The 19,207-nt window shown below is 54.3% G+C and overlaps 2 long non-coding RNA genes across 2 annotated transcripts in view; one reads left to right on the forward strand and one right to left on the reverse strand.

Annotated features, from left to right (window-relative positions):
* LOC133230061 (uncharacterized) overlaps positions 1–19,207 on the reverse strand; it is a 236,964-nt gene that overhangs the window by 38,251 nt on the left and 179,506 nt on the right. The window lies entirely within an intron of this gene.
* On the forward strand, positions 2,572–5,432 carry LOC133230059 (uncharacterized). Its single transcript, XR_009730725.1, has 3 exons — positions 2,572–2,989; positions 4,510–4,649; positions 4,956–5,432. It is a non-coding gene; the product is annotated as an uncharacterized LOC133230059 (long non-coding RNA).

Genomic DNA, 19,207 nt, shown 5'->3' on the forward strand with positions numbered 1-19,207 from the left:
GACTGACTGCCCCTGCAGGTTTGACTCCAAAGCTTGGATTCTCACCCCCACCCACCTTTTTTTCCCTTTTTTTAAATTATGTAAACCGTCACCTTTCATCCCCAAGGTGAAGTCAGCATCCCCCGCCCTCTGGGTTTTTTTGCTTCTGTTCTTAGTGGTGCCAACTCATTTCCCCATTACCCAGAGCCATTGCCCACTTCTCCCTGGCTCCCCAAACTGATGGCTACCTTGTGCTTCCCACCACTTCTTTCAATCCAGCGTCTCCATTCAGACCCCGTCCCTTCCCTGGCTCTGTCTTCTGCAAACTCCACAGCAGCCCACATGGCTCCTTGTGATCTCAGGAGCACAGATTTGAGCCCAGCAGGTCTTCTGCTCAGAGCCCTCAGCGCTCGTAGCCGTAGGAATAGCGTTCTAGGTAAGTGGGTAGGTCAGCGTGTAAGGAGACAAGTAAAAGAGAGATGCAATCCCCCAGAGTCCGTTTTCCTCTTTGTAGCTATCACCTTTCAACTTCCTCCTCTCTGCAGTTACATTCAGGCTCCCTTTAACAAAACCGCTTAACAAATCAAGCGGCGACGTCTCCAGAAGTTGAGAGGGCTAGAACCGCCCACCGTATATCCCTGCTTCCCCAGAACGCCCTCTCACTTAGAAACTCAGAGACTTAGAGCTGACAGAACCAGGCATCTGTGGGCTCATACATGGGGGCCTTGCAGTACACTCCAGGCCAACCCTCATGCGACCTGGAGGATAAAGGCTTCAGCACAAACTGAGTAACCAAATGAGTGTTTTGAGGAAAGCCTTTGTCTGCAGTTTAGAGAAGGCGTTCTGACTGTGGGATGTGAGACTGTGAGATCTTACCTGTCTAAACAAACAAGTAAACACATTTAGTTTTGGTTGGGACCTTGAACCACAAGCTGCCAAGAAGGCAAAATATGCAAAGCGCACATCTCCACCCTGTTAAAAATACCTCTGGGTGCTGGGCCTGGCTTCCTTTGTTGGCCAGACCGAGGACCTCATCTCAGGTGGGGTGGCTTGGCCGTATTTGCATAAACTATTTACTTCAGAGTTCTAAGAAGTGTGGTAGACATCCAGAGAGGTAGCTCTTCACGGCCAGACCCTGACCTGGCGGGAGCCGTGGGACCTCAGTTAAGTCTCCCGAGTTTTCTAATTCGGTTTCCATGTCTCTCAGATAAGAATTAATAGCGACAGCTACCTTCAGGGAACCTTCACTGCATCCCAGGTTTCTGCTAAGCCTGTGTACTGATCTGATTTCATGTTCACAGTCCAGTGACTTCTGCTAATGGGTGTGTGTTAGTCGCTCAGTCGTGTCCGACTCTTTTGTGACTACATGGACTGTAGCCCACCAGGCTCCTCTTTCCTGGGATTCTCCAGGCGAGAATACTGAAGTGGGTAGGCATTCCCTTCTCCAGAGAATCTTTCTGACCTGGGGATCGAACCTGCATCTCCTGCACTGCAAGCAGATTCTTTACCATCTGAGCCACCAGGGAAGCCCCCGCTCACGGGTGATTAGGCCTATTTCACCCCATCACTTGCCCAAGCTCACACAGCTAGGATACGACTTGAATCAGACTTGATTGCAGGTTTGACTCCAAAGCTTGGATTCTCACCCCGACCCACCTTTTTTTTCTTTTTTTAATGAGAACTGTCAAGTGTTTGGAGAAGCTGACACCCAGTGAGCACCTGAATAGCTACTACCTGGTTTCAGTGCTTTCGCATCTGGCACATGGATGCTTCACCACCACCGCCCCCAAGACAGTGAACAGACCCATCAGCCCAAGGTTTAGCCAGGCCCTTCTGCTGTCCCTCCCACCTGCTCTTCCCTGACACATCCCACCCTGGACCCGTGGCAGCTACTTCCTGCTGCTAGAGATGAGTTTTAATTTTCTAGCATTTTATCCAAATGGAATGACATAGTTTGAATGGCTTTTAGGGGGAGGCTGTCTTCTCCCATGCAGTATAATTACTTTAAGGTTCAGCTACGTTGCAGCAGGTATCAAGAATTCATTCTGTAGCTTGCAGAGGAGCATGGCATTGTATAGATATACTACTCAGTCTTTATCTACCTCCATGTGGGTGCTGGTTCCAGTTTCTGGAGATGACAAGGTTTCTGGGAACGTTTATGTACGAGTTATTTACAGGAAGAGATGCTGCGGTAGGCAGGATGAACTACCTCTCCAAAGCGTTCATCCCACTTCCCCTAGTATTGGTAAATATGCTACATTATGGCTCTCCAGGTGGCTCAGTGGTAAAGAATCTGCCTGCAATGCAGGAGGCGCAAATTTGAAACCCGGGTTGGGAAGATTCCTCTGGAGAAGGAAAGGGCAACCCACTCCAGTATTCTTGCCTGGGAAATCCCACGGATAGAGAGGAGCCTGGTGGGCTACAGTCCATGTGGCTGCAAAGAGTTGGACACGACTTAGCTACTGAACAACAAAAGCAAATGCGGCAAAAGGTGTTTTTGCAGATGCGATTGGGGTTAAGCACCTCCAGCTAGCGAGATGATGCTGGCTTATCTGGGTGGGCCTGGCCCCCTGGCAACTGCTGATCTTTTACAGTCTTCTGAGTTTGCCAGAATGTCACAGTCAGAGTCGCACAGTAGGCAGCCTTAAGAATCAGCGTGTTGAAACACACAAGAGCGTTGAGCTCAGACGTAAGGGCCGTGCTGAGCACAGCGAACGGCAGAGAGAATCAGAACAGTGCAAGGAGGGCCTTCTGGCTTCCCCAAACTCCACGGAAGTCTCGATTCGCATCCTGGGGCTGCTCCTACTTCCCTTTTCTCAGGGTCTGCGCTCCCTCCCTGGAACAGCTGGGCCCAGGTCTCCCTCCAGGGAGCGTTCGGACGGAGCACGGCCACCCACCATCATGACTAAAGATCAAAAAGAGCAAAACAGAACAAGACCTCAGGTCTCCGGACCATTTCCCCCTTCAGAGGCGGAGAGCAGCACATCAAAACCAGAAGATGAGCCAGAAGGTTGGTGGTGGGTTCTAGAAAACTCCAACCACAAGGATGAGGAAGAGTGAACTGAGTTATATAAGAAGTTGGTTTAAATGTGCTTGGGTTTGGGGTGTGGGCTCTGCTGGGCGAGTGGTTGCGAAACGTCCTTTTCTCGGAGAACACCTGGGCCGCTCCCCTTCTGCCCGGGGCCACAAATACTCTCCAGCACCGATTTCTCTTTTAGTTTTTAAATCGAAGTGCAGTTAGTTTACAATGTCGTGCCAATCTCTACTGTACAGCAAAGTGACTCAGTCATTGCACATGTATATTCTTTTTTCTTGAATATCACTTTTCCATTCTGGCTTATCCCAGGACACTGTATATAGTCCCCTGTGCTCTACAGTAGGACCTTTTGGTGCCTCTATTTTGTCTGCGATAGTTTGTATCTACCAGCCTCACACTCCCAGTCATCCCTCCTCCCCCCGCCCCCGTCCCTTGACGCCACAAGTCCGCTCTCTCTTTTTCTATCCAGCATCTATTTCTGAACATACTTCTGAGATTTTAAGTGCGATGCCAGGGCTTCAGAGAGCTTCCTTAGGAAACTGCCCCTGGCACCCTGGCTCTCGGGTGACATGGGGAGGCTGCAGAGGTGATGGAAAGGGAAACTCACCCGCCCAGGGAATGCAGGTCCTCCAAGATGGGATGAAGGTTAGAGCCAGAGGCTTACAGAGGCCAGTCATGTCCAACTCTGCAACCCCATAGGCTGTAGCCCCCCAGGCTCTTCTGTCCATGGGATTCTCCAGATGAGAATACTGGAGTGGGTTGCCATTCCCATCTCCAGGGGATCTTCCCCACCCAGGGGTTGAACCTGGGTCTCCTGCATTGCAGGCGGATTCTTTACCGCTGAACCAGCGGGGAAGCCCTTACAGAGGCCACACGTCTATGATATGCTGAGATGCTGGTTGCTCCAGCATGCTTCCCTCTAGCCGGGATCTGCCCTGGTGGGAAATTAGGTCTATTTCCCCAACGCTTAGTTACTGTCTGAAGTCCCTGACCAAGTGTTGTCATCACTGGAGGTCCCCCCGGCCCTCTGAGTTGGCTCAGGTGGCCCATTGCATCACCTCGCCTGAACAAATGGAAACGAACCCCGCTCATCTGATGGCAGAAGAGATGTGGGGCATCTCCCCTTGGAGCTGTGGGGTCAGATTCTTCCAGGGCCCCTCTATTCCCCGTTCTAAGCATGGAGTCCTTAGAAGCTGCAGGAAGCTTTCCAGGTCCCTTGGAACTGGGAGGTGATGAGTGGGTTTCTTCAACAAGCGTCTGCGGAGGGAGCTGTGGATTGCCAGGCCCCCAGCGTGGGGATGCAGCAGGAGGTGAAATAGACACAGAGCCTCACTTCCAGAGCCTCCACTCCAGCGGCAGGGACAGACCCCCACCAAACCCTCGATGGGAGCAGAACCAAGCAGTGGGCAGGGGGGCTGAGCACACCTCGTAGGGTCTCTCAGGACCAGAGAGGGTTTCTGGTGTGGCATGCCCCCTGGACGTTTCTTCCCTAGGGATCGGCTACCCTCAGGGGTTCCTGATGACAAACTCTGGTTTCTGGGGATCTCACCTGTGCCTGGGGGGCCCCGGGCACTGTGCTGAGCAAGATGCAAAGAGCCCCAAGTCCCACCCACCCAGAAAGTGCAGCTGGGAGGTGAGTGTGGACAATGGTGAAATCACCCCCATATAGGGGTCGGATCCGAGGATGGGTGTGGACCCCACAGGCCCAGTCTGGGGGTTCAGCCCCTGGGTGCTCTCTTCTGCTCCTCTCCCATGGTCTGGGGTGGGACAGGGGAGCCAGGAGCCACCTGGATGGGGTCATGTGCGGTGGTGGGGGGCACCTGGCTGCGGCCAGGACACCGGGCTTTGAGTCGCCACAGCTGCGTGGCCTGGGCCGGTCCCTTCACCCTCTGAGTCTCAGTTTCCTCATCTGTAACGTGGGGACATCCCTTCTTGCCAGGTGGGTGTGCAGAGTGGAAGCCGAGAGCCACCAGAGACAGAAGAGTGCGAATCGAGATGGGCTTGCATGTGAAACACTCAGCAGAGGTTACAGATTTGGGACCGGAAACAAGCGGAATGTCTCTCACCGGCGACTCTTCAATTCTGGATTTTCATGTGAAAGTGATAGCATCTGGCTTTTATTTGGGTTAAATAAAATATTTGATTAAATTAATTTCTCTCATCTCTCTCTCCTGGGGCGTGGACCAGGTAGTTGATGTTTTCAGAGCTCTGGGGGTGGGTGACTGTTACGTCATCAAAGTTTGGGACACATGGAAGTTGTCGGCAAGTTCCCATAGTAGGCGTCCCTGCAGTCCCAAGGACGAGCTCGAGCGCCCAAGAGCCTGTGTGCGGCGTGGGCAGGGAAACAGGCTCTGGGGCAACTGCTCAGTGCTCCTGTCTCAGCTGTTTGCACCCAGGACCCTGTGTAACTGCTCCAGGTGCCCGCTAAGGTAGGGACTGTGCTGCCCTCATTTTACTGATGCGGAAACTGAGAGGGGAAGTTACTCCCACGGTCACATGCCCAGGAAGCAGCAGACAAGGATTTGAACCCGTGCTTTCTCCACCACACACACTCGTGGGGAATGCTGTGAGTCCCAGCTCATGGAAGCAACCAGAGTTTATGAGCTGATGCTCCTCAGAGCCTGGGGCGGGGCGAGGAAAAAGTAGTAAGGTGGCCAGCAGGTGGTTCAGGGGCTGGTACGTTGCAAGTACCAGCAAGGCTGTGATTTCCATCATTAACCACCACCACCAGCACCACCATCACTATCCTCAGCAGCATCACAGAGCCGTGGTCAGTGTTCCTGGCTTTTTGGCTTTCTCCCTTTCCAGGTCAGCTGTGTACAGTCTCAAATGAAGAGTTTACAGGGGCTGTTGGGGCAGGGTTCATGCAGGAGGAAAAGTAATGAGCTTCTTAGAAATGCTCATTTTTGAGGGTGGGTGGGGTACAGTCATCTTTTGAAGTCCAGTTCCTAGCCCCGATGATGATTAGATCAGTAGCGAGCACCACGGGCCTCTGACCGTATTCCCGATTGCCCTTCACTTCTGCTCAGGGAGAGCAAAGCTGTATTTCAGGGGAGATCTGATGACAGTTTTGCAATAAGATAACTTGTTCATTTGAGAGAACCTCAGTCCTGGCATCTTCAGAAATGGCTCCAGGGCCGTGGACTTGCTGGGTGTTGTTCTCAGAAATAAGCAGAGTTGCTCCCTGAATTCTAGCACTTTCTACTTCATCCACGGGAAGGGCAGCAATTGTAAAACTCTGAAACTCCTTCTGAGGAGTGCCTCATCGAGCTGATGAGGAAAGTGTCACTGTGAAAGGTTCAGGCTGGAGGAGCGGTGGCAAATGACCTTAAAATGAGAAGCCAGAAGATCAGGCTTCCAACCTGGCTTTGCTGTTTCCAACCATGCATCCTAGCTGCCCTGGTGGCTCAGACAGAAAAGAATCTGCCTACAATGCAGGAGACCCGGGTTCAATCCCTGGGCTGGGAAGATGCCCTGGAGAAGGGAATGGCCACCCACTCCAGTATTCTTGCCTGGAGAATCCCATGGACAGAGGAGCCCGGTGGGATACAGTCCAGGCTGAGCGACTAACACACACACATACACACCATACATCCTTGCGCAAGGCTCTCTTTGAGCCCCAGTTTCCTCATTAAAATTGAAAATAACAATATATTGATCTAGATCTGACAGCGTTCTTGTGAGGACAGACAGGGGAAAAAAAACTTCTGAACTTAAAGCTCCAGTGTTAAGTAATTATCCCCATTAAACAACCTGTATGTATTATTCAAGCTGCTGTTCAGTAGAACTCACTTGTGCCAAAATGTTCTGCACCTGTGCTGCAGTCATGAGCAATCATGGTCTCAGGAGGGCAGCCAAACATCTCGCTGCAGGGGCCCAAGGTGGCTGCCACAGCTCCAGCCCTTACATCCAAGCACAACAACTTCCTATCACATTCTGTGACTGGAGAGCCTGTGATTCATGGAGCTGCATGGAAAAGCACATGCAATCATGTCAGAACCTTCCAAAAACACCCTGTGAATGTCTGTATGACAACATGCCTTCCGTTTCCTAACTTTCTGCAGACATTAACAGATGCCTTGTAAAATATCGAGGCTGGATTTGGGGACTCAGGACATTTGGGTCTGACAGCCCTGCTCTGCAGAGGAGGAAGCTGACGCTCAGAGGTTGAAGGACGCTGCTGAGGCCATCCATGAATCCACCTGCGACAGGCTTACATGTGAGGGTCCAGATGGATGGCATGAGATCAACTCAGGGTTCCTGCCTCCTGTGTTAACAAAAATGCTCCCTTCTCTGAACCTCTTGACTGGTGTGACCTGAGGCTCTTCCCTAAACAGTAACCACAGTGGATCCACCAGGAGAAAAACACAGGAAACTGCTCCTTGGGGGCTCAGGGCGTGGAAAGGCTGTGTCTCTGGGGTGTGGGCTCCCTCTAGTGGATAATCTGAGAATTGCATGGTGTTCCCTCAAGGTCCTCAGCAATTTCCCAAGTGAGCCTAAGAAACAGAAGAGCTTGCTAAAATGCAGATTCTGGGGCCTTGTCCTCAGGGGTTTGGATTCAGCAGCTCTGGGGAGGGCCTAGAAATATGCATCCTAACTAGCATGCAGGATGACGTTGACCACACTGGGAACCGCAGCTCCCGGGTCATTTGAGGTCAGGGAGAACAGCAGGATGCCTGTGGAGTCTGACAACTTGGGCTGCCAGCCTTGCTGTGTGGCCTTGGGCAAGGCATGTGCCCTCTCTGGGCCTCTGTGCTCTCACTGCATAAGAGTAGCGGGTTGGATCGGAGAGGGAGGAACAAGATTTGAAGTCACCAGTTACTTATTAACTGTGGACTCGGTCCTTCCGGCCCTCCATCTCCTCGCCGTGAAATGAGTACAACAAACTTCTTCCTGGACTCTGAGGGCAGCCATGCTTCTGGACTCTCACCTGCATACGGGTCACTTAGGATCTTGATAAGACGAGAGTCCTAATGGAGTTGGTCTGGGCTGGGGCCTGAGACTTTGTCCTTCTAATCGGCTCCCAGGGGAGGCCAGTGCAGAGGCCAGAGGGGTTAAAAGATCAAAGGATACAGTACAGGAAAAGGGTGTTCTGTGAATTTTAAGGTTTTATCATTGGGGAATTGTCTTCCTTGGCTGAAGAGTTTGGGAAATGCTCGTGGAGGCTCAGAGTGTAGACTAGCACTCTAAATTAGCACATAAACAAAGCACGGTGAATTAGCATATTAAGTTTGCATGCTAATTAGCATACTGGGCTTCCCTGGAGGCTCAGGTGGTAAAGAATCCACCTCCAGTGCAGGAGACCCGGGGTGTGATCCTTGGGTCGGGAAGATCCCCTGCAGAAGGAAATGGCAACCCACTCCAGGATTCTTGCCTGGAGAATCCCATGGACAGAGGAGCCTGGTGGGCTACAGTCCACGGGGTCACAAAGAGTCGGACACGACTGGGTTGACGCACACACCTCTCGCATTAGTGTATTAAATAAGCGTATTAGAAACAACGCCCCCTGGAGGCAGCTCCAAGCTGCTGCCTGACCAGCTCCCTCTATGCACCTGCCCTCCCTGTGCTGGGGACATCCTTCCCAGCTCCTCCTTCCCACCCTGTAGGTCTCAGCTTCCTTCTCCAAGCCTCTGTCTTCCGTGAGCGGATGTGGCCACACTCTCAGAGCCCCAAATGTCTCCATCACTGTGCTGGGTCTGCCTTGTGTAAGAACAGAGACTGGCTGTGCCAGAACTTCACGCTGTGTCCCAGGGCCGGGCGTATGGGGCTGAAACACAACATGTGGGTCAGTGAAGGAATGAATGGATGGGGGGAGAAAGGCCTCGTAGATGGAGGGGACAGGCTGCATGGCCTCAGACCCCTGCAGGCAGGCGACCCTTGGCCTGTACACTCGGACGCGGTGCAGAGAGACCTGGGATGAAACGAGAGGCGAGGACACACACGTGCACATGTGGCGAACACGTGTGGATTCGCTGTGGAACTTAACGTGTCAGTCAAGAGACCTGCAAAGCACGCAGCTTTGGAAAGGTTTACTTGGCTACCTAATCTTTGGAAAAATGTACTTTTCAGATTAGCAGATTCTGGAAAGAAAAACACTCCCTGTTAAGGCTGAGCCCAGAAAGAAAGAAACCTGGGGGAGACCTGGGAGAGCGCCTCAGCTCCCAGTGCCCCACCAGACAGGCCAACGAACTGGGCTCCAGAGGCAGAGGGCGAGGCTTTGAGTCCCAGCTCTCCCACTCGCCAGCTGTGTGCTCTCAGGGGAGTTATTCCACCTCTCTGGGCTCCCCACCTCTACCACAGGGACAGAAAGAAGTGTCTCTGTCCTGAGGTCACATGTGGACCATGAGAGGCGATGCAGGCAGAGCTCTCCCGGGGTCCTGGCGCTCAGTCAGGGTCCAACAAACGCAAGTCGTTACTGTATTCCTTGCTATTGCTCAGTGGAAAGCCCGCCGTGACTTCAAGGATGGTTTCATTGGATGAGACTCAACGTGGAAACCGAACGGGTGCCTCTGGCAGGACAGGAGAGCTAGCTCAAGGTGGGGGCTGGCTCCTCTGCTCCTGGGACCCTGAGAGTGGCCATCTCCTTGGCCTCAGGATCCCTATCCCCAACACGAAAGAAGCGGAAAACGGCCACAAAGCAAAGGGCAGGCGATGCCAAGTGCTGGCAAGGACAGGAAGTGTGGTGGGAGTGCCATTTGCGACCGGCGTTTGGGAACCCTGTTGGCCGTGGCTACTGCAGCCATCCTCCCGTGCCCAGCAGCTCGCACCCTGGATGGATGCTCAAGAGACGCGTAAACAGAGGTTCACCCAAAGACACAGACAGGTCAGCTCACAGCAACGCCGCTCCTTTCAGACAGAGCTGGGGACTGCCCCTGGTGCCTGTGACAGCGTAAGCCCTAGGCTGCGTGCGTGTGCCAGGCCGCCTGTGGCTTCCAGCCACACAGTGTTCAAGACACGGCCCTGACTCCAAACAGCAGACACTGGGTGATTCTAAGTATTAAGATGTCAAGTGCAGCAGCAGGCGGAGCAAAGGTCTGCTGTTAGAAGTCAGGAGAGTGGTCACCTTTCTGGGCGCAGGGGGAAGGGAGCGGGAGATGTGAAGGGTGGTTTTCCTGCTTTGTATACTGTGTGTTACACTCCAGTAACACATGTACGCTGAAACAAGGACGGGCTGATGACAGGGTTCTAGGGCCATGCTTGCTCTGCTGCCCTAGGCTTTCTCATCCCAGCCCTGCTTCCTTCTTTCAGCCCCCTGGGGAAAGGTCCCGGCGAGAGGGAGGGGACTCCTCGCTTGGGGTTTGGCAGCGCCTTCCGAGGTCACGCCAAGAGGCGGCTGTGGATGGAGAGATGAGTAAGGGCTGAATTTCCCTGCAGGGAAGACACGGGTCTGACTATGGTCTCCGCAGTGGTTTCCTTGGCGACCAGCTGTTGTCAGAAAAACAGAACAATGTGAGAACATGGCAGGGTCAGGCGAGGAAAGACCCTCTGGGGAACTCACGCACACAGAGTAAGAGGAAGCAGTCAGAGTTGGTGCTGGGCAAGTGGCCCCCAGAAGCCGACCCACCTCCCTGCCCACCCTTGGAAGTTTGGCGTTCATCAAATGTTTGCAATTCAAACACCCTTTTCTCATTGACAGATGTTAGATATTACAGACCTCGTGCTGGCCTTCCCACAAAGCGATCGTGGGGCCTGTGATGACATAGAAGTCATTTGCCCTCAGCTTCCCCCGGCTTCTCCCAGTTTGGAGGTCAAATATGACCACATGATGCTTCAAAAAAGTAATTGCTCGTGTTCAACTTGTCCTTATTTGCTCCAAGCCTGGTGGATCACCTCTTACAGGCCCTGCCTCCCTGGTGACCAAGAGCTTTGGAGCGTTCCTGGTGCAAGGTGGGGGTCAGGCTGCCTGTGGACAGCAGGTGGACAGGCTTGATGCCCCGCGCGTTAGAGCTGCTGCTCTGGCTCTGGCCACAGGGTGTCGCTGTGGAACACCAGGCTCGCACAGCCTGAGGGACTCCTTGCCTTCCATGGAGGTGGGACCCTTGGACGTCCTGGGATTGCAGCTCTTGCAGTCCACACTCCTGGGCTCAGCTTTGGTTTTCGCAGGTGCAGCACCAGAGGTGACTGGGTCTAGAGGTGCTTCTAGCCCAGCCAGAGAGGGGATGCAACCACCCCAAGGACACACAGCCAAGAGGACCAGACTCCTGAAACACACAGACACATTGTGGATATTTTGGAATTGTGAAGCAGATACTTATGCTAAGGTATTTTAGGGATGACGGTGCTCCAGCTAAAGATTCCTGCAAAGACATTCCCCCACCCCCCCCCACCCCGCCCAGGGAAAACAAGGATGGAATCTCCCCGGGTTAGTAGAAAAACTGGGCTTTTGAGTTATGCATTTCTGTATTCAAATCCTGGTTCTGCCACATTCTTCTGTGGGCTCTGGGTAAGCTGTTTCACTCTGAACCTCATGACATGGATATTGGAATAGTTCCCACCAGTAGGGCTAGAGCAAGGATGGAGAAGGTGATGCACACAGAGAGCCCCATAAACGCTTCTCCTGTAGGCGCTCGGCCCTGAACACCCTCCCCTAAGGACTGGTTAGTTCCAGGCTCACCCCGGCTTCCCTGCCCAGCCTGGAATCAGCCATTTATCCAAGGAGCTCAGGGTCTGGCACTTGTGGTGTTAAAACCTCCCCGGATGATTGTGACGGGAGCTGGTGTCAAGAGCTGCTGGCCTGGGCTGGTGGGGTCGGGGAGGGGGCTGTCGATATTCCTTACCTTATCGTCACAACTGCATCTAGCGAACATTTACTGTGTCTTAGTGGTTCATATATCATCTTATTTAACCCTCATGAAAAACCCATGTGGATAAATTGTTAACCAGTTTTGTACAGGAAAAACCGAAGACTCCCAGAATTAGACACTTTGTCGGGGGGCTGCAGAGTTAGTGGGGGATGGAAGCCAGATTTGAACCCAGGCCCCTCTGCCTCCAGGGTCCCTCCACTTGCCTGTTCTGCCTCTGCGATGAAAATCAGTCTTTCCTGCATGCCCGAGCTTGCCCTCCTCATGCCATCCTACCTAACAATGTTCCCACTCATTCATTCATTCATTGCTAAGCCGCGGGTGATGAAGCTGAAAGCAAATCTTTCACTCGGAGCCATGCAGACCCAGAGCAGGCAGCTGGCATGCAGGGTGGCGGGGCTGATTTGGTGGGGTTGGTGGAGTTGGTGGGGCCAGTTGTGGCCGATAGGGCCAGCGAGGCTGGCGGCCCTGCCAGGCAGAACTCCACCTTGGAGCACATGGACAGCATGCTTTTCAGACCAGATGCCACAGGTAGAGCCGGGAAATGGCTCATACACAGAGGCAGCAAGGTTACCATCATCTAATTCCCTGCGCACAGCGATAGGCGTTTACACCGGCTGTAGATACCTGGAGCACCCGGTAAGACCGGCCAGTGTGACCCTGGGCAGCTCGCGATTTCTCCAAGAAGGAGCACGCAGGGGCCAGCCACCCTGCGTGGGCCCTGCCCGTGTGGGCGCCTCTTACAGAACTTAGCAGCTGTAGCTTTCACAGTTACAAGGGAACACAGGTTTATTAAGGAGGCCTTGGAAAAGACATTAAAGCTTCTGTTGCACACTCAAGTTCACTGCCGGCATACTGATGTATTTCCAGGCCCCACTCATTGTCACTTGAATTTTCATTCCATGTTATGTCACAGCCAGTTCCTAATAATAATATAATAATACACTGGGGACTGACAGGCACTGCTAAAACCGACCTCACTGGCTCACGTCGTCCACACCAGGACAGCTGGAAGCATGACCTCTCACTCCTCCTTATTTTACAGCTGGAGTCACCCAGCGGGAGTCAGGTGGCCATGAGCTGGGCAACCCAGACTTCTTCTGATGCTTCCAACAGCAGCAACTGCGTTCCTTTCTTCTCAAGGTTCTATCTGAAGCTTCCAGGGTGCTGACGTGGTCACGATTACATCTCTGACAGCTCCGTGAATTCCTTTGGGGTCCCCTGAGGTGGGGGCTGGCGTCAGCTCTCAGTTCGGCCAGGCTCTTCTGGAATCTTCTGACCCCTGGGTATTATGTCTTCCTTTCCCCTGGGAGGCCAAGAGTCCAGAGGGTGCCAGGGTGACCCCGCCCCTGGTCTCTCTCCTGCCAAGCCTCCCGAAATAAAGGGCTCTGGCAGATCTGTTGGCTGTGGCCGTGTCTTAATCTCAGGGCTCCCCAGGTTTGGAGAGCCACCTGGGGCTCCAGGCCTGTCGGAGAAGAGGGGCCGGCCGCCAGCCAGGCCTCCCTGTCGGCGCGGGCTCGTCATCTGGCCGGCCTGCTAACACTTCTGCGCCCTCCTCCCCGCAGAGGGAGATAAGCAGCTTTCCTGAGGGGCGACAAGGGGCAGAAGGTGTTCTGGCCCCAATTAAACTATGCCGGGGCTCCTGGCAAGGTGCTGGCGGGCTCTGAACTCCACGACCAGGACGGGGCTGGCGGCCTGGGCCCTGTCCCCGGGCTCATCCATCAGTGGGCAGGCTTTGATTCTGATAACGGTTTGATCTCCAGTGACAGGAGGGGCGGGCGGGGGCGTTTATGGCTCCATTTCTCCCAGGCCTTGAATGGAGCTCAGTGGCTCCAGAGGCAACTGATCCGGCCAGGAGGTGGCCTGTGTTTGGCCCCTGAGCCTGCTGGCCTCCAGACCTGTGGCTGAGACAGCAAAAGAGGGACATGAGCCCTGGTCTTGGAGAACTGATGTGAAAAGACCCCTGGAGCCACCTTTCTATTGCGTTTTGACTGCTGGTCTCATTTAATTACAGTCACTGCAGGGGAGCCGTCAGTGGTCACTTATGAGGAATCTGAGGCTCAGAGAGGGTGAGCCAGTGGCCTAAGGCTGCCCAGCTAGAAAGCAGAGCTGGGTTTTGGGCACATCTATCTGACAGTACAGCCTGATTTCTTCCTAGGACACCAACACTCCCCAAATGCAGGGGTGGGGGGACTGACTGGGGCTGAGCCCTAAAATACAGACTCCAACTTGGGGGGAACAGGCTGCTTCCAGGCCTTCTGATCATTTACAGGCAGTGCCCACAGGTCCTGACCATTTGTTAATCTCTCTTGAGGTTTTCCTGTTATTGTTCCTTGTTTCAGATCCAATTTTATTATTTTTACTTTCTCCATGTATTAAAAAAAAAAAAAATCGAAGTAACCTCAGACTTACAGAAGAGCTGCCCGTGTGGAGAATCGGCCTTTGTCAGCTGTCTCCCACCTGCACACCACGCTCTGTGTCGGTCAGCCTGTGTGTCCCACACAGGACGACCCCCTGAAGAGCCACACCTGCAGAGGCCAAAGAGCCACACCTGCAGAGGCCAACAGCGACCCAGCCCTGCCATGTGGGCCTCGGGCGCCATCCCGGTCTCACCAATCATCCCAATAAGTTGCCCTTGACAGAGCACAGGCCACTTCTTTTATAGAATGCCTCTCAATTCGGTTTCCTGATGAGGCAAATTCTTCTAATATTTATTTATTTCTTTGGCTGCGCTGGGTCTTAGCTGCGGCACACGGGCTCCAGAGCACTTAGGCGCGGTAGTTGAGGAACGTGGGCTTAGCTGCTCCACGGCACGTGGGATCTTAGTTCCCCAACCAGGGATCTAAGCCTCGTGTCCCCCACACTGGAAGGCCTATGCCTCACCCATGGTCACTAGGGAAGACCTGACGTTTCCTGACCCGGCTCAGGCAGGAATGCCAGGGACCTCATGGCAGCCTGGCAGGGGATACCCCAAGCAGGCTCTTCATCGCTTTGCACAAACTCACAGAGCCCTCGCAACAGCCCCAGGGTGTGGACGACTATCCCTGTTTTCTGGAATAAGGAAACAAAGGCTCAGAGAGGCTGAATCACCTCCTGCAGGCCGCACAGCCGGTGAGGGGCTGACGAGGGGTCTGAAGCTGGGCTGCGTGGGCACAACTGCCTTGCAGCTCCATATGCTCCCGAGGTGGCCAAGCGCAGTGGGCGTGGCCCCCATCCCCGCCAGCCACACCTGTACCCGCGTTCTACCTTCTAGGCTCTTCCGGGCTGCCTAGGGCCTCCCTCCGCCCTCCCCCATCTCTGTCTTTTCTGCTTTGCCACTGGTCTCTGGCAGAGTTCTCTCTGTGTCTCTCTTCTCTGACCATCTCTCACTGTCTCTCTCCCCACCTGGGCCCCCGGCCCTTGGTCAGGAACCGCTCACCTCTTTTCTTACGGTGGACCCTGAGGCTGGGTGGAGGCTTTGCCACCCCCACCTCCGGGGGCAGACCGGACCCGTAAGACGTCCCGTCCAGCACCCAGCAGAGACCTGGAAGTCTCAGCCCTTCCCCTCAAGGAGGTTCAGGGTTTGTAAGTGGACCAGGGCCGCGCATGGCGAAGAGGAGCAGGCTCAGGGATGTCTCCCTTTGAAAACTCTGTTCCCCCAACCCCCTGACAGGGTTTATCTCCAGGAGAGCTTAGCGGGTCCCTCCACACATTCCAGGGGAGCTAGAGAGAAGGCACTCCTGGGAGCCCCCGGCATGGGGGAGGCGCTGCTGATAAGATGGAAACCCCTCCAGACAGGAGCCCCCAGCCCTGCTGTGGAGGATGGCTGGAGCGGTGCCCAGCTGGGTTCACCACGCCCTGCCTCCCGGCACTGCCCAGAGAAGCTGCCCATCCGGGGTCCACTCCTGCCTCCTGGCTGCCCCTGGTTCCAGGGACGTGGCCTCAGCAGGACTCCTGGGGGCTCAGCTGCGGCCTCTTTAGAGGATTGGCCCTGAAATGTCCACAGGAGAGACCCCTGGATGGGGAGAGGGATGGAGGGGCTGGGGGGAGGGAAAGAGAGACATAGGAAGAGAAATAAATACACAGTGAGCCAAGGCAGAGGGAGACTCAGGGAGGAGGCCATGGAGCCAGAGGGGATGAGAGGCCGGAGGGGAGACAGAGGCACGCACAGGGCTGTGAAGAAACCCACCCGCAGACACATCAGGGGGACACGTGGAGGAGAAGGGGACGAGTGGGGAGAGCGTAGAGACTGGGGGACACAGCCCCCTGCCGTGCCGGGAGCGGGGAGGGGCTCCTTGTCGGGACTGGACCCTCTCAATCCCTCCTGTCCTGCCTGGAACCGTGGGGGGATCCTGGGCGGTGGGTGCACGAATGTGAGCCTGTGTGTGCCCGCCCGGGGTGTCCCTTCCCTGCAGGAACCCCGCTCCTCATCCTGAGGTCCAGCCCCCTCCTAGGGCCTCCAGTAGGTCGCCGGCTGGGCAGGATGTCCAGGACCTGGGCCACACCCCAAGCAGAGGGCTGGCCCCGCGGGACCCCCACCTCCACGTGCCCCGTCACTCACCCTGGTCACTCCCACCTGCCCTCCTGCATGCCAACCCCGGGTGGCCCTGTGTGTGGCCTTGCTTCACAGTCCCCACGAGTCCTCCTCCCAGCCCTCCAGGCACATCCCGGCGGGCTCCAGAGCGGAGCCTCCCCTTCCTCGCGGATAAGGCATGCGGGCACTCAGGCAGTACCATCTCCACATCCTCATTTTTGAACCGTATCATCCGTGAAAACGGGATTCCCTGGTGGCTCAGACGATAAAGCGTCTGCCTACAATGCGGGAGACCCGGGTCCAATACCTGGATCCGGAAGATCCCCTGGAGAAGGAAACGGCAACCCACTCTAGTACGCTTGCCTGGAAAATTCCATGGATGGAGGAGCCTGATGGGCTACAGTCCATGGGGTCGCAAAGAGTCGGACACGACTGAGCGACTTCATTTTCTTTCTAAGAGGAGAGTCAAAAAGCTGGCTTAACACTCATCTCACTCAGTTCAATCCAAGAAAACAAGCAAACAGAGGAACAAACAAACTTCCCAGGCTCGGCCCTGGGAACGAAACGGGCTTTTCCAAACCACCCTCATCACCTGCCAGCTGCTCACTGTCCTCAGCCTTGTTGATCCCATTTGTAAAACGGGGACAGTGAGGGTCCTTACCCCGGGGGCGGGGCCTGAGGATGGCTGAGACACACCTGGCCAGCACACCTGGCGGACAAACCTCGCTCGGCACCAGGTGGGTGGCTCCCGCAGCTGAGGCGGGGACTCAGGCGAGGTCCCTGGGACTTCCTGGCGGAGCTGACATCTCCCGGGAGGCAGAAGTTCCCAGGCCCCAGAAGGCTGGCCCCGCGGCACTTTCTCCTTCCCCTCTCTAATCCTCTCGCCTTCCAGACAGTGCCTGGAGACTTTGTTCTGCATGTGGTTTCCGGGGCCCTTCGGTGGAGTTGACACAACAAGGAAATGCCAGCGCAGGGTTCCCAGAAGGGCCTGGCTCCACACTGCCCTGGTTCCATCAGCCCAGGGCCCGAGACCAAAGCCGCCTCGCGCTTCTGACGTCTGGCGGCGGGGCCAGGCCGGCTTTCCCGCTGCCTGCGGCCCCCCTGGGAGCTCGATGGCTCGGCTCCCTTTGAAGCTACTGGGAACTCAGTGCCCAGGCCTGCTCTCAGGGATCGCGGACAGAATGAAGCTGTGGGTCCCCAGGGCATGCCCCGGGTAACGGGGACTTCCTGAGCCCACTGTCAGCCGGGAGCACGGGGCTCAGGCCAAGGTCACCGGCAGGTCCGGCTCATGGACATTCACTCACCCCCTCGTTCATTCACCCATGACTGTGCCATTTTATTTCTCTGCGAAATAGAGATAGTGCCGTTACAATATCAAAGTCATGACACATTTTATGGGGCTTCTGGGGAAATCAGATGAGACAGTTCATGATTGGCGCCTACACACAGCAAACACGTGATTGTTCAGACACGAAAGGGTGACTAAACATTCCAACTCTGGAGCCACCAGCCTCTGAAGTTCAAACCCAGGCTACCCCACCCACTGGTTCTGTGGCCTCAGGCAAGTCACTTAACGTCCCCGGGCCTTGGTGTTCTCCCCTGTAAATGGGTATAATCACAGCACCCATTTCATAGAGTCATTGATGACGCACAAGTTAATATTTTCAAAGCATGTAGAAAAGAACCTGGCAATGAGTAAGTGCTGTATTGGTATTTGTTGAAAAAATATACTCATCTGTTCCAGAAACAGCCAGCCATGTGGGGCCCTGACCCTTGGTCCAATGGTTTGCCTGGGGTTTGAAGGACGTCCATTCTCCTTGTGACTGTCAGCTGCCAGGGCGCAGGCTCCGCCTGTGTCAAAGGAGAAGTAACTTCTAACAGCCGATCCAGAGGAATCTTTCCTTTAAAACCACATTCTTGGTCTGAAGAAATGGAGGCTCAAGTTGGTGATGTGAGTTGTACAGGGCCCATAGTGAGGAAGCACCGATGCTGTTGCTGGAACCTATGGGTCCCAAGACCATGAGGCTAAGTGACTCAAACAAGGGGCCAAGTCAGAGAAGTGGGAAGCAGGAGTTGAGTTCAGTAGTATTGACTGACATAATAGAGGATTTGATTTGTTGATTCATGTAAGGAATGTTCTGGAGATGGGGGTAGCATTTGGTTTAGCGCTGGATGGTATTACCAGGATCCAATTTCTTTATTTCTGCAGTATTAGCTCATTAGTGTTAGCTCAAGCTGACCTCCCTCTAGGTTGCAAAAGAGTTGCAAGAGTTCCAGGCATCACACCTAAACACTATCAATTTACAAGGAGAAAGAGCTCATTTTTAGGGGAGGCTTCTTCTTTCCCAGAAGCCTCTAGCAAGCTCCCTGTCATGTCTCATAGACTCCAGATGGATTTCGTGCCCATTCCTGGATTCATTGGAAGGACAGATGCTGACGCTCCAATACTTGGGTCACCTGATGTGAAGAGCTGACTTATTGGAAAAGACCTTGATGCTGGGAAAGATTGAGGGCAGGGGAAGGAGGCGACAGAGGATGAGGGGGTTGGATAGCATCACTAACTCAGTGGATATGACTTTGAGCAAATTCCAGGAGACAATAGAGGACAAGGAAGCCTGGCGTGCTGCAATCCATGGAGTCATAAAGAGTCAGGCAGGACTTAGCGATTGAACAACAACCACAGCCAGGGGAAGGGACAGGAAGTGTGCTTATGAATTAGAGGGAGACTGATGTGCCCTATGATTGGTTAGTGATGTCTGCCGTGGGTGATTGATTAGTGATGCCTGCTATGGATGCAAAGTGGTGGCAAGTATGCTATCATCAGAACAAGTGAATCTGCTTAAGATGAACTGAAAGTTCAGTCAACTGAGACTCCAT

This window comes from Bos javanicus, chromosome 18 (genome assembly GCF_032452875.1).
Source record: "Bos javanicus breed banteng chromosome 18, ARS-OSU_banteng_1.0, whole genome shotgun sequence".
Taxonomy (NCBI): domain Eukaryota; kingdom Metazoa; phylum Chordata; class Mammalia; order Artiodactyla; family Bovidae; genus Bos; species Bos javanicus.